Genomic DNA, 14,944 nt, shown 5'->3' with positions numbered 1-14,944 from the left:
CAGGCACAGTTGTAGAAAGAAGGGTTTGGGGACAGTGAGCAAGTGTCTAAATCGGTGGGGAGTTCTTCCAGGTCTTAAAAATGACTCACTCATTTAATCTCCTATAAATTAATTTGCAATGAGGTGTCAATGGCTCAATGACATACAGCCTAGGAGATGAAAGGACTTTTTTCTAGATTAATGCTGCCATTCAAAGGGCTACATCGCTAGGGGTGGGGTTTTCAAATCAGATGGTAGGTTGATTTGGAGGATATTTGGGAGCAGGGGGGAACTTTGAGCATCATCACGCCAACCACAAAAGATAATTCGGGCAAGTCCCACTGAAAGATGATCTGATAAAATGTTGGTTTTGGAATTGCTTTGTGATTATTGTTATTGTTATTTTTAGCTGTTTGGAAATTGCAGTGCTTCTATGGGGAGGTGAATGAATTTTTAAAATAACACGGTAATTGAATGTGTGTATGTATGCTTGTGAGTGTTACTGTGTTTGTGCCCTGGGGCGTCCTAGGTGAAGGGCCCCCTTGAAAAATTCGAAACAAATAAATAAAATCAGAGCTGACCTAAATTTCTGCCTCAAACTGGAATGGAGTTCAAACTTTTGAGGAGGATCAAAAGCTTGATTAACTGTTGTTTATTTGTTTTTAGAGGCTTTGCTTCCCTCCAACTCAAAAAAGTAAAAGTGATCAAACACCACACTCTGAGAGAGACTCTTGTCTCAATATTTCCAACCGGGTTGAAACCAGAAAGCACTTGTGAGGCAACTGGGAAACCCAAGTGACTTGCAGCCTAAGGTCCAAGATTCAAGGGGTTAGGAGGAGTTCAGCTGAGCTTCGTGTTGGCATCCAAGGAAAACATAGCAGTAGTGTTGTGTTCAGTGGAACTGAGAAAACATCATTATGTGAAACAGAAAAAGGACATGCATTTGTCTTTCCCACCAATGTCTGGGGAAAAGCACATTTATTGATTGGTTGAAAAGCAAAAAAAAGACCCCTGGGATGTGTGGAGGGCTGTGGGTCAACTGGAGGCAGCTGGCGTAAGGCAAAAGCCACGAGGGAGAAGTCAGGGGACTTGGAAACGGGGCCTTCCTCTCACAGCTGTGTGACCTTGGGCATGCTGTGTGGCGCCTACAGATTTTGATGTTTGAGTCTGTAAAGTACTCACTTGTTCAGAAATATCAGTGGCTTGTCTTGCTGGACATGCTGGAACAGGACTTCAGATTTTTCGGAATTGGGTAAGAACCAACCATACCCTTGAGAATAGTAAAATTCAGGAGGGGACCTAAGACATACCAAAATATTTTTAAAAAGAGATTAAGAGCTAGGAGATTTGGGGGAAAGGAGAGGGGTCATTTGGCTCAACTTCCATGCTTTATAACAATAGAATTGAAAATGGGTAAGGTTTTGGCATAGAAACATTCACTAGAGGGAAGACATCCCAAGCAGAGGTAACAGCCATATAAAAATTATCATGACAAGAAAATCAGGGCTTGACAGAGCAAACAGCAAGTAGACAAAAATGGGTATATAAACTGGAGAAGGGTTAGGAGATCATTTGATAAATGTCATTGAGGCCAACGGATGTTACTGAATGCTAAGCTGCTAGTTTAGATTTTATTTTATATGGAACATAAGGTAATTTGGAGTTGTGTTTAGGTGTATAAACAATTAAACCTTTTCTCAAGATTAAATTCACAACAGAGGATAAAGTGAATTAGGAGGGGAAGCTAACAGAGAGGGCGTAGCCGGTTAAACACCCGTCATGTTAATCCAGCTGAGCAGTGGTAAGACCTCAGCCAAGACAACGGTGGTGCTTACAGAAAGGAGACTGTGAGTCTCAGGGTTAAGTTGAAATCCACCGTAGAAATCCAGTTGCCAAGAGCCATATTTAACACCTGGAAACTTATCAACAAAGCCCAGGGAATATATCTGTACAGCTGGCATCAGATTCAGGAAAAGATACTGAATAATGCCCATCAACACCCACTGCTTCCATGATTTCAATGGTGGTGCCCATGCAGATGACTCTCCGTCTTTGTCTCTAGCGTCGTCTAGATCTTGATCTTATGATTCCTACTCCCGTCTTCTCCCAGACGTCTTTCTAACCTCAAACTCAGCCAGACTCACCATTTTCTCTCGCAAGCCTGCTCCTATCCCAAGTTCCTCAAGTTAACTGCACCATCTCCCAAGTCATGCAAGTATGAAGCCTTAGCTCTCTGACTCCCCTGGCTCCATTTTCGGCCACATTCAGTTGCCAAATCTTCTTGATCCTACTTACATCTTAAGTGAGAAGTCATTAATGATTTATTTTAAATAAGCCTCCAAATTCTCTTTCAAATCTCCTTCATTGTAATTTGTAAATTATATAATATGTAATTCATAGAGCATGTAATTCACTCAGAGTGTACAGTTCAATGGTTTGTAGTGTGTTCACAGAGCTGTAACCTACACCACGATCAACTTTATAACATGTTCATCATTCTTAAAAAGAAAAGCCATAGCCTTTAGCAGTTACCCGCTGCCAATGTCCCTCACCCCACCCCCACCCATAGAAGATGTATATAGCTTTCTACCTCCTATCTCAAAGGATTTTCCTATTGTGGACACTTCATATGGATAAAATCATTTATATTTGATCTTCTTTCACTTAGCATAATATTTTTAGGGTTCACCCATCTTGCAGCATGTGTGAGCACTTCATTCCTTTTTATTGCAAAACAATTTTCCACTGTAGGAACTTTTATTTATCTATTTATCAGTTGCTAGTCTCCTTTGGCACTATTTTTAACTCTTGCTATATATTGTACTTTTATTTTTCAATCTTAAATTCCCTTTTCTCAGCTTCCTAGACTTGTAGGTACCTGCTTTGTTTTAGAGTTTATTGCTAACATTTCTTAATTTCCAGTAGATGTTAAGACTGTTCTTTACTCTTCCTTAGTTGTTATATTCCTAGAACTAATTTTTTTTTCCCATAGATGCTCAGTTCCACTCAATAGACATGTACGGGGTCCACTGTTCTCAGTATTTTGAAACTTAGGAATGTAAGGATACAGTAACTATACTACTAGATATATATGTGTATATAAAATACAACTGTAAACTATGAAAATGAATATATGTATGTATATGCAAGATTGGGACATTGTGCTGTGCACCAGAATTTGACATATTGTAATTGACTGTGCTTCAATAAAAAAGATAAATACATATATATATATATATATATATATATATATATATATATATATATATATATATAAAATGCTATATATAACCACGTGTATACATGTGGGTTAATATACACAAAGATAGAATATACGTATGATTATAGCATTTATATTATACTATATGTTAACTATATAGGATTACTATATACTACACTATAATACAATTTATGCAAAAATGAACACAATCTTAAAATATATATAATATACATCTATTTTACATATATATATATCTCTCCACGCACACGGTATCCATGATGTCAAGATGTTTAAACCTACAGTCATGCACCATGTGATCATTATGCTTATATAATTGATTTGATGCCTTTTATTTATACATGGAACAACATTATTATTGGCATAAGTAAATCCTTCATGACTGATTATCTGCATCATTATTTGGAATCCCTTTATACAAAGATTTGTCTATTCTCTCTATTTAGAATGGTATGGGCTTGTGGACATTTATTTTATATTTTGGATTATAATTTAATACTTTGATATTTTTAGTTATATACTTAAATTGCTTAAATTTTTCCAGGGTTGGCCATTGTGAGCTCTCTCAAGATGCTGCATGTGCCCTTTTGGCATTTTCCATCTTCGTTTTTTGTTGTTGTTTGTTTGATTGTTTAGCACTTCCTTACTTTCTGGCACTGCAGGATGCTCCAGGCTCATCTCGTACATTCCTTGCCAGTGTCATATAATCAGCCATTCCTCCAAGGAGCCCCCAGTTCCTCTTACTGGGGAATGGCATTAGAAGCTAACATCTGGGTGTTGGATGTGCTTGTTGCTTCTGAGATGTGACTGTTTCTAGGTTCTTTCAGTTGAAAGCAAGAAAATAAATGTGTGTGTATTAACCCCTCTATACACACACATACATATATAAACATTTAAATGCACGACCATTTGTATCTATAGTAAGCTAAACATGATTTCATACATGTCAAAGGAACTCAGCAATGATAGATGAAGAAACCCTCCATCTATCAAAATACTGAAGGAACCCTTCATTGCACCAGGGTCCCAGAATTGCCTAGAAATGAGCAGGTTGCAAGTACTGTTCTAAACGTTAACACCTGTAGCGTTTATATTATTTCCCTTTGCTATCAAGTCATTGAAACTCCAGCAGTGCTTTCTTTGCAACTTGTGTAACATTTTCTGTCTTTCAGGTTTTACTTATCAGATTTGTGAGCCAATTCAAATAATGTTTGTTATCTCTATTACCTTTGATTTTTGCCTTTGGAGAAAACTGAATAAAACAATGAGGTGAAAACTGAAAAAAAAAAAAAGAGAGAGAGAGAGAAAAGATAGAGATGTCTCCAACTTGAATGCTAGAACCAGATGGCTCATTCTAGCCTCTGCTCAGCCTGGCATGTGTGTAAACTGCCACTCGAACAGTGACAAACCTGGTTCCCACCATCTTCCACGGATATACCAACGTGTTCGATTCCTGTATACGTGTATGTGGTTTTGCAGATTTTAACCCACACCCCCATAAGAAACAGCTTTACCAACTAGTGTTTGATATTCTCATATATAACTCTGTTCCACTGATGGAGTTGGAACAGCAACCCAAAATAAAATCCACTCTCAGGTATTTCATAACCCAGAAGGACAAGTCCTCCAAGAAACTCTAAGCTGTGACATATCGGGCTTATTTTTGAAAAGGGGAAAAAAAATAAGATGCAATTCACAGAAGCATAAAGGTTACAAAAAGCATCAGAGGTAGCCAAGACTCTGGAAAAAAATGGCCTATTTTCTAACTTACTGCAGTGTCAACAACTGACTGTAGATGTCCAAGACACATGCTGTGAAATCACTCATGGATTTAGTGTGGCCTCTCACTTTAATGTGAAATTAATTAATTAGTAGTTCCTCCTAATCTGAAAGAGGACCACCGAGCAGCATTTAGGTCTTTGTAAAACCAGAAGCATCCAACAAGCCTGGGGGTCCAAGCTTTTGACCTACATCTTGTTAGGAAAGTTTTACAGGTATGGCAGGAGGTTAGGGGCTGGAGGACCGGAGAGCATGGGGAAGATGGCCACACCACGGAGGGGGCTTATGTAAAGTGCCTAGTGGTCCAGGAACTGTTTTTCATGGATCTTCCCAGGAAAGGCGGCCATTCAAAATAACTGGCTATTTTTTTTTTAAGCAAACGGCATCCCAATCATAATTCCTTTTAAAAGTATGTCATGTCTTCTAAGGACAAAAACGGAAATTGCCCCATGTCAGAATGCATCATTATTTTAAATTTCTCCCAGTTCCCTTGTTGTGTTTCTCCTTTATGTTCCATTCCACCTGGCCTAGAGCACAGTTTCTGGTTTACACTGCTGTTCGCCTTTCCCGGCACAACGCGCGCTGGCTACGCTCCGTGAGGATGGGGACTTGGTCTCATGCTAATTGTATAGCAGATGACCCACTAATATTGGACGGGAAATGCAGCAGCTTCATAGGAAAGAATAATTCAACTTTATAGCTTTTTACTCACAGATTTCTCCCATGAAAGGGAACAATTTCCTCGAGTTTATTTAGGTAAGTGGCTTTTTTTTTTTTTTGTCATGAACGTTCATACTCATAAAAGCAAGTTTTTAAGAGGTAGTCCAAGGAATGATAAGGTCCTTTGAGTCTCTGAGGTGCTGAGTTACTCATGCTTCCTGCAAGTTTATTTTTTTTTTATTTTCTATTTTTTTAAATATCATAGGATTCTTCATTATGTTGTTGGAACTTGTTATATTGTTTAGAAGTCCTAGTTGTCAAATAATGCCCCAGCTGCATCAGAATTAACTTGAGGAGATTAAAAACAAAACAAACAAACAAAAAAACAGGTTCCAGAATCATACCCCCAGGGTTTTGGATGCAGCAGGTTTGAGGTAAGTTTGGAAATCTGTCACTTTAAAATAGTCTCCCAAGTGTTTCTGATGGGAAATTGGATCACACGCTGCCTCCTTTTCTGGACTAGGTGGTTAGAAACTCCCCAGGCTCCCTCCTCCCATCAGCAAGGAGTGCTAGCGCTGAGGCAAGTCATCCTCCACGTGTGTGGTACACTGTTCACCTCAGACCTCCCCTGGAGATTGGGTTTGGTTTTCCTCTCTCACTGGTAGTAGCACCAAGCTATACGGACGAACAGAATGGTTGAAAAGCAAAATCTGTATTTGGAAACTGTATTAAAAGCATAGGTCAAAAGAGAAAGTCAGTTTCAACACAGATGAGTGATAAGCTTTCCGTAGCATAGACTCATCAGGACCTCTCTTTCCGTTAATAAAACTGCCTGATCAGTTCTTAATGGCAAATAAATCTCGGCTTACCCAGCATTTCGAGAAGGTGGATTTATCGCCTCTGACATCCTACCTGTATGCCTTGTGAAGTACAATCCCGTATTCAGACTCCGGCTACTCTGACAAGCTCTGAGCCTCAGGGAACAGCGCCATCTGCTGATTTCCTGGGACATAGCTCACATGGAAACAGGGTGAGTTGAGTACTTGGGAAAGTGGAAGATGTTAATTATATATTTCCTGGCTTTCTAACCACCGTTGCTACAACATCCTACTCCCAAGCAGCAGACGTTCTTTCAGCACGTTATCTGAGATGAGCCGCTATTAACTGGTGGGTGTTTTTGTTACTGAAGGATGCACACCTCTCTTTGAGTGCCTTGCGTCTCACTAATGTGTGTTCTGACATATTTTTCAGCCTCAGATAGAAACCTCGGCCTGTAGGTGCTCATCCATGATCGGAGGGAGCTCAGCACTTGGAGAACCAAGAAGCAGAGCCAGGGCAGAGCCAAGGACAAGGCGTGGCACCTTGGCCCCACGGCACCTCTGATGGTTTATGGAGAATGTTCTTGGAGTCTGGCTGCAGGGGGCTATGGGGAACTGCATTTCCTCAACAGTTTCTCTTTAGGGCCCAACAACAGCCGTCCGTTGCTAGTGCTGCAACACTTTGAAGTTAACTTTGTGCTGCTTCCTGTCCAACAGGGCAAAGCAGACCCCAGGGAAGCCCAGCCTTGGTGAGGTTAAGACCTTTAAGAAATGATGCACTGTTTTTCCCCACTGGTAGTTTATTTATGTATTTGTTTTAATATTAGAGCGTATCCCTTATAATATCTTCTCAGGGACAGGGAAAGGGAAATGTTGAAAAGAAATACCGTATGTGTGTGTGTGTGTGTGTGTGTTCATGTTCTAACCAGGCCTTTGAAAGGTAAACATTTGATGTAGGGAAATATTGAAAGTAAGAAAGTCATAAGCAGGTTTCATTAGATTTTTCTAAAAATATTTGGCTTTCAAAATCAAACCCACTTAAAGTTTTCCTCCTTTTATTTTCTTTTCTTAGTCATTTTGACATATTGTACGGGGTTCCACTGTGTCATAATAATGTTATTTTTATACAGGTTTTAAGAGTGAAAATGAAATCAGTGCGCCCCACTGCCCTCCACACAGCTCAAAGTGCATTTCTCTGCCCAGTGCTTCCCACACTCATGAAAAAAACGCCAGACTTAAAATTAAAGTTCAGCACTTAAGCTCTTGTGAGGTCCTGTAATATTTGATCACCATTTAAAAAAAAAATCTATAGCAAATATTACAAAGAATAGCGGGCGTACGTGCAGATGGGGCTCATTAGAATTTTCCGGTTTGATTTTACCATTTGCAAAATAGAACTTTATTTCTGAGCTATGTTTATTTTTTCTGTATTCAAAGAGTGTGTACTCCAGTATTCACTGCTGCAGGCACAGAGTGGTAAAAACCCACTCACGTGAAAACTCTGTTTCTAAACTCGCACCATTTTGGACCACTTCATTCCAGGTGCTTCAACTTACAACTTTGCCAGCTTAAGTAAATCAAATGCATTATTATTGTAATAAATGTTATTAATAATGGTGATATGTATTGAGAATACTGTTAAGCAAGGTTTCTGGTACCTTTTCTCGTGTGCAATAATTCATTTAATCCTTACAGCAACACTGTGAGTCACGTGCGATTATTCTTTCCATGAGGACTAGAGATTTGCCTACAGATGCACATGTCAGGTCACTGGTGGCATGTATAGAGGTACAGGTACAGGTGTATAGAGGCAGGGCTGGGACTGGATTCCTCTGTATGTCCCGAGGACACCTCACCCATATCTCCTAGCCCTGGTCCTGAGATATCTATCCATCTTTATCTGTCTGTCGTCTTTGTATTGATCCAATTGACAGATATATTATATGTTTGTATGTGTGTGTGTGTTTAGAGGTAGAAAGAGAGAGAATGAATAAATGAATATGCAGAGGGAGAATAATGTGAAAAATACTAATTTGCTGTTTTCTTCTGTCTTTCTGCACGTGAACATCCTTCTGACTAGCCCTCCTGATTACTCATTTCCTGGGGGCTGGCGATCGGATTTGGCTCTCGCTCTCCAAGAATTTACAGGTTCTTAAGTGAAGTCACACACGCGCACACACATACTAATGGCTTTAAAAGCGTTCAGGGCTGGAAGAGTTTCCCAGGAGTAGTTGGGAGTTAGAGCAGGCACCTCCAGGCTGGGCTGCGGAGGAAAGAGGAAAGGCTTTGGTAGAAAATATGGCATCGTGGACAGTTTGGCAGGTGGAAATGGGATGAGAGCTATTCACCAAAGCGAGCTGTCAGTGCAGGGGGCGGGGTGGGGGCAGGACGTGTGATACAGGACCCCCTTTCAATGTTTTCTCCTTCATCTCACCGTTACTTACCTGTCTTCATGCAATTTAGATCACCTACCCGCCACGGTTTCCTTGGACAGTTTCTCTCCCCCTCCTTCGGCAAGGGTTAATTTCAGCATGACTAGAAATACTGCCTGACATTGAAGTGTTACAGCTCTGGAGAGACACTTCCTGCTGCAGGATTCCTACGGCCACTTTCCAGCTGCTTTAGTTCAAGAGAAGATGAGAAGGTGAGAAAGGAGGCAGAAGTAGGCCTTTGTAGCAAACCAGAAATCAGGGAGAGGATTTCAAAAAAGAGGTGGGAGGGCGGTGGAGGGCCACTGACAATCTCAAAGGCTGCATGGAGGCCAAAAGAGAAAATGGCCGAGAAAAGACCTTTCCAATACGTGGACCCCACGCATGATTTAAAATTTCTGAGTAGTCACATCAAAAAAGAAGCAGGTAAAGTTAAGTTAAAAAATGTATTTTAATTAACCCAATATATTAAATATATTATCCTTTAGCATAGAATCAATGCACAAACTTACATTTTACATTCTCGATTTTGTACTAAGTCTTTGAAATCCAGCCTGTATTCTGTACTCACCGCGCATCTCAGTTGGAATGAACCACGTGTGAAGTGCTCATAGCTCCCTTTGGTTTCCAGCTGTTGGATTGGATGGATGGCTCTGATTCAGCCAACGGTGAGAAAGTGGAGGTGGAGACGTGGGACTAGAAGTCCGCTTCTGAGTAGTTAGGAGAGAGTGGATGGTGAGGCTGTAGGAGCATAAAATGTGAGCTACTTTTTTTCAGACGCTTACAGGGCAAAGAATTGAGTTTTTTTTTTTTTTTTAATTCTTGCCTGAAGATAACCTAGATGAGGATAGATTTCTTGGAAAGGGTCAACACATGAAGAGTGAGCACTCGAGGACATGAGGGGGAAGTTGTGAAGCACATGTTCGCCACCGAGGGGGAAATAGCGAGGGTCCTGGACCATCACCATCAGTGCTTTTGTTCTGTGTATATATGTCAGCTCTCGTTTTCAACAGGTCTGCAGCTCACACAACTTAACCAAAAGCCTTCGTGGAGGCATTAAGGTTTGCCCCTCTTAAGGGCATGCGTGGCGAGTTTAACTGACCAATGAGAGATTCTGTTTTGTGAGAACAGAATAGGGTTGATTTTGATTGATGGTTTTATTCTGAAAATCCAGAGTTTGAATAGGTATCACCCGTTTTCACTGTCTTGGATCCATCCATCATCCAGTCCTCTATTGATTCTTGGACGATATAAAATATTTATTGAATTTCTACTGATTTTTTTCCCTCGAAACTTACAGTCAGTGCCATAATTCTTTCCTTCTTTCATTTACAACCTTAACTGAGTCTCCTCACTCTCTTTCTTTCTTCCCTATTTCCATGATGAGGACGAACCTAAGGCAAATTTTAAAAGGGGTGAAATTGATTTTTGGTATCTTTCCATCTTGCTTTATGCACCCCCTGATTTCTAGTGCTGACTTACCCTTTTTTGACCTTTCCCTAAGATCCATGTCATCTGAACACAGTGGTCCACCACCTGACATCACTGCCACCATCTTTCCCACCACCACCACTGACACCAACAATAGCAATTAAACTCTCCTGTTCTATTCAAAACTACTTATTAGGAGAAAACACATAGAAGAAATCAATATAAATGTATCAATGATTTTGATGCCCTTAACTTTCCCAGGAGCACTAGCATCCCAAGAAGAGGATGGTTATTAACACAGATGGATCTGTTTGTTAAGCATCAAAATGAATGACAATAGCTTTTTCTCCAACATTTATATATTTCCAGGTATATGCTAAGTTGAATAAATTTTATAGCCAACACCTGTATACCTACCACCTAGATTTTACCAATGTCATTTTGTTATGTTGCTTTCTCATGTATCTGTACATTTCTCTCTTTCTCGATTCTTCAATCAATCCATATTATTTGTTTGTGCACTCCAAAGGAAATGGTTTCATGCAGATATCAGGATAATTTCCCCTAAACACTTTAGCAAGCCTATCATTAGCTAGACTTCAATATTTGCTTCTAGATCAAATTTACATGCAATGCAATGCAATGCAATCATAAGTCTATTTTGTTGCTTAATTTTGAAAAATACAAGCCACCATGTAACCCAAACCTCCGTCAGGATAGAGATGGTAAAACAAGCGGGGAAGTTCTCTAAGAGCAATCATTCTTCTGATTTTTTTTCATCAGAGATTCATTCAAGAATGTCATATAAATGAGGTTTCTTTCATCCAACAAAGGGTTTTTGAGATCCAGACAATACCATGAGTTTTAGATAGAGGTGCTCCCAACTCTCCCAGGGGTGGGGCTCCTGCTTTGGAGTCTGCCCTCCCAGAGGAACTCACACCTCCTCCCCGCCCCTCTCCTTGTCCCTCCTTCTACCTTCTGCTCTGTGTCTGCTTTTTTTTTTTTTTTCCAATTGAGTTATAGTCAGTTTACAATGTTGTGTCAATTTCCAGTGTAGAGCACAATTTTTCAGTTATACATGAACATATATATATATTCATTTTCACATTCTTTTTCACTGTGAGCTACCACAAGATGTTGTACATATTTGCTAATAAATCACATTTGTTTTTAACGTTCTGTTGTTGCTCTTACTTTGAATTCCTACAGCGCTCCCGTAATATCAGAATGCTTACGTATCAGAACAGTTTTTCATTTTGTAACATCTCATTAGTATTATTCGTATCCCTTTCTAGGTAACTCCACTTAGTACATATAAAGAAGACATGGAAAATGACTGAGGGAGAAAGGATCCACGTGGCAAAACTGTGATCTGATGATGTGACCGCATTGAGTCTAGAAGAACTCAGGGTCTGACGATGGTCTGGTTTCCTCTTGAGCACAGCAGTAGCACGCGCCCTTCCCAAACCAGATAAGCTGTCATTTGTCCCCAGCCAGGACTGGCTCAGATCTTAGGGAAGGTGATGGACGTTGCCAAGCTCCTACTCTGGGCTGTGAAGGATGGCTAGGAGCCGCTCCTCCCTGCTAAGAGACGGCGTGTGGCAGGGAAGGGCCGCAGAAGTGGATGGCTGTCAACCAGCATCATGTAATCCAAGGGCTGCCCTTGGCAGCTAGAGGTTACTTCTGACATCATAGACCAACCAATGTCTTCACAACGCTCTAACCCCTAAAGCGTCCTGTTATATTGTGTCAGGACATCATATCAAGAAAATCAAGTCTCTCCAGATTGAGCAGGGAAAATCCAGGATAAGCAACAGCTGAGAAACTTAACCTGTGATCTCAAGAAGTAAAAATAAAAAGGATCAGCAAGAATATTTCAGGAGCCTTAAACCTGATCTTTTCTTGAGCATCTCGTTTCCCCTTTAATCTAACTATCACAGATTCGAGATTGTGTTTTGCAAAAGGATTCAGGGACATATTTTGAATGTTATATGTGTATACATGTTTGTATATTTTCATTTTTTTCTTCTTATGATTTGTTGGCATGAAATCAAAGATTATTATAAGCCTGCCTTTCATTTAGGGTAAGAGCAGTTAGCTTTGTTTTCTTTCTTGATCTCTTCAGATCCAGGTGGGCTGTACTGGAGTGAAATCACAGCTTTATCGGTCATATTTTAAGCTAGGAATAGCCATGCCCTTGTGAGTGACTATAATGAATGGAGATTATGCTGAAAGTCTAAACCTCAGACTTGTGGGTAGTTTCTTCATGTTTTAAAAAATATATATATACATATATATCTATATATATCTGATATATATATATCAGAGAGGAAAGATTTAACTCACTAGAGTTATTTTGAGAAAATCAATTTCCATAAATACATTTAATTGCTCACTCATAAATTTATACTTCCCTTTCCCTCACTGCATAATTGGTTTCCTGCATTCAGCTTAGCTCCATGCTACATGTTTTCATAAAAGTTTTATTCCTGTTATTTTTCTGGTCAAACCATTCTTCTGCTAAAGGACCAGGCAGCATTTTATTGCCTGAAGGATAAAGCCCAAAATTCTTAGAGTGGCATTCAAGGCTTCTCAGAAGCTGGCCCCAAAGCCAAGTAAAGTTATTTTCTAACTTTATTTCCCCCTGGGCTTTCTTTTTCCTTTTTCTTTTTCTGTTTTTTTTTTTTTTTTTTTTTTTTTTGGTGGGGGGAGGTAATTAGATTTATTTATTTATTTATTCTTAGAGGAGACACTGGGGAATGACCCCAGGACCTCATGCATGCTAAGCATGTGCTCTACGGCTTGAGCTATACCCTCCCCCCATCCTGGGCATTCTTTCCCAGTTTCCTCCCAGTTCCTCCCCAGGTCCCACAATTCTTGCATTCTTTCATTGCTTCCTTATGTGCAAAGGTTTTTTTTTTTTTTTTTTTTGGTTCAATTTTCTACCATCACAATTAGATGAGTGTGTGTCTGCTGTCTACCTGCGTTACTGTGGCTCCTATGTCAGAAGATAATCTATAATCTACCCACTGTTTTATAGGATTTTTTAAATTGTAGTAAAATATACATAACATAAAATTGATCATTTTAACCATGTTTGAGTGTACAATTCAGGGACGTTAAGTACCTTCACACTGTTGTACAATGATCCTCGCCATCCACCTTCAGAATCTTGCATCTTCCCAGTCTGAGCCTCTGTGCCCACCATCCAATAACTCTTCACCCCCTCTCCCTCCAGCCCCTGGTAGCCTCTATTATACCTTCTGTCTTTATGAGTTTGAATACTTTAGGTACCTCATGTAAGTGGAATCATAGGATATTTTTGTCCTTTTGTGTCTGGCTTATTTTACTCAACATAATGCCTACAGGGTTCATCCATATTGTATCAGGATTTCCTTCCTTTTCAAGGTTCAATAAGATTCCATTGTATGTATATAACACATTTTGCATATATACATACGTATATTTTTCATTAGAGGTCATTATAAGATATTGAATATAGTTCCCTGTACTCTACAGAAGAGATTTGTTTATTATTGTAGCACATTTGGTTCATCCATCCATTCACTGATGGGCATCAGGGTAATTTCCACTTTGGGGTTTACTGAATAACGCTCTGCACATTAGTGTACAAATAGTTTGAGTCCCTGCTGTCAGTTCTTTTGTGTATATACCCAGAAGTGGAATTTGCTGAATAAACGGTAGTTGTAGGTTTGATTTTTTTGAAGAACTGCCAACAATGTACAAAGGTTCAGGTTTTTCACATCCACGGTGACACTTGTTTTTTTGGTTTTGTGGGGTTTTCTTTCTCTTAGCCAGGAGCCCTCGCTAGCTTACTGGTTATTCCTGAAAGAGGGAAAAATGAAGGAGACTTCAGTTTTTGCTTTTGTTTTTTAACTTTCCTTTCTCCATAAGATTCCCATTTCTTTACCTGTTTGTGCTTCACAGAGCACTTAGAAAGCATTAGGGAAACACCCAGTAAATACCCACTATTTTTCAAAATCAAAAGTTTCACAACTCGACACTCCAGGAAGTCTGATTTTATTACTTGTTTATACTTTTTCCCTTTTGCCTGAAACAAGGCTGGCTTTTGCCAAATTTCAATGAAATTTGCCCCAGGTAGAATTTCAGTTTGATACTGAATTCTGTAGCCAGAAAGGCTTGGAAGCATGCATTTTAAATGTTACAGAATATATCTATCTTTTTTAAATGGATGCTTCATCGTATTCAGACCCAGGTGTATAAAATAAATTGTAATACGTTTCCTCAAGCGACCTCTTGGAGACCATACTAAGTGAGCTTAATAATTATGTTTTACATTTTTTTAATGAGCAATGAGGAATGTGCCTGAATGGTCCAATTTATTGGAAACTTTTCCAGGAAAACTTCCTACCAGCTTCTCCCAGAAAAGAACACCTTTTTTATGCTGTACACCAGAAATTGACACAACATTGTAAACTGACTACACTTCAATGAAAAAAAAATCCAAGTTTAGTCCTTTTCACCTCTCTCTCTCTCTCTCTCTCTCTCTCTCAGCCCTTTTAGGTGGTACAAGGTCTGAGGAATCATTTGCACTAATTATTTTTAGTTCCTCCTCACATAACACCTGA

At 39.6% G+C, this 14,944-nt stretch overlaps 1 long non-coding RNA gene across 1 annotated transcript; it reads left to right on the top strand.

Annotated features, from left to right (window-relative positions):
• Positions 1-4,451: 4,451 nt before the first annotated feature.
• LOC141573975 (uncharacterized) lies at positions 4,452-9,676 on the top strand. Its single transcript, XR_012500465.1, has 3 exons — positions 4,452-8,622; positions 8,938-9,118; positions 9,443-9,676. It is a non-coding gene; the product is annotated as an uncharacterized LOC141573975 (long non-coding RNA).
• Positions 9,677-14,944: the final 5,268 nt, after the last annotated feature.

Source organism: Camelus bactrianus, chromosome 19, assembly GCF_048773025.1.
Source record: "Camelus bactrianus isolate YW-2024 breed Bactrian camel chromosome 19, ASM4877302v1, whole genome shotgun sequence".
In the NCBI taxonomy this organism is placed as follows: domain Eukaryota; kingdom Metazoa; phylum Chordata; class Mammalia; order Artiodactyla; family Camelidae; genus Camelus; species Camelus bactrianus.
Note: the sequence above shows the minus strand (reverse complement) of the source record. Positions and strands in the feature narration are given on the sequence as shown.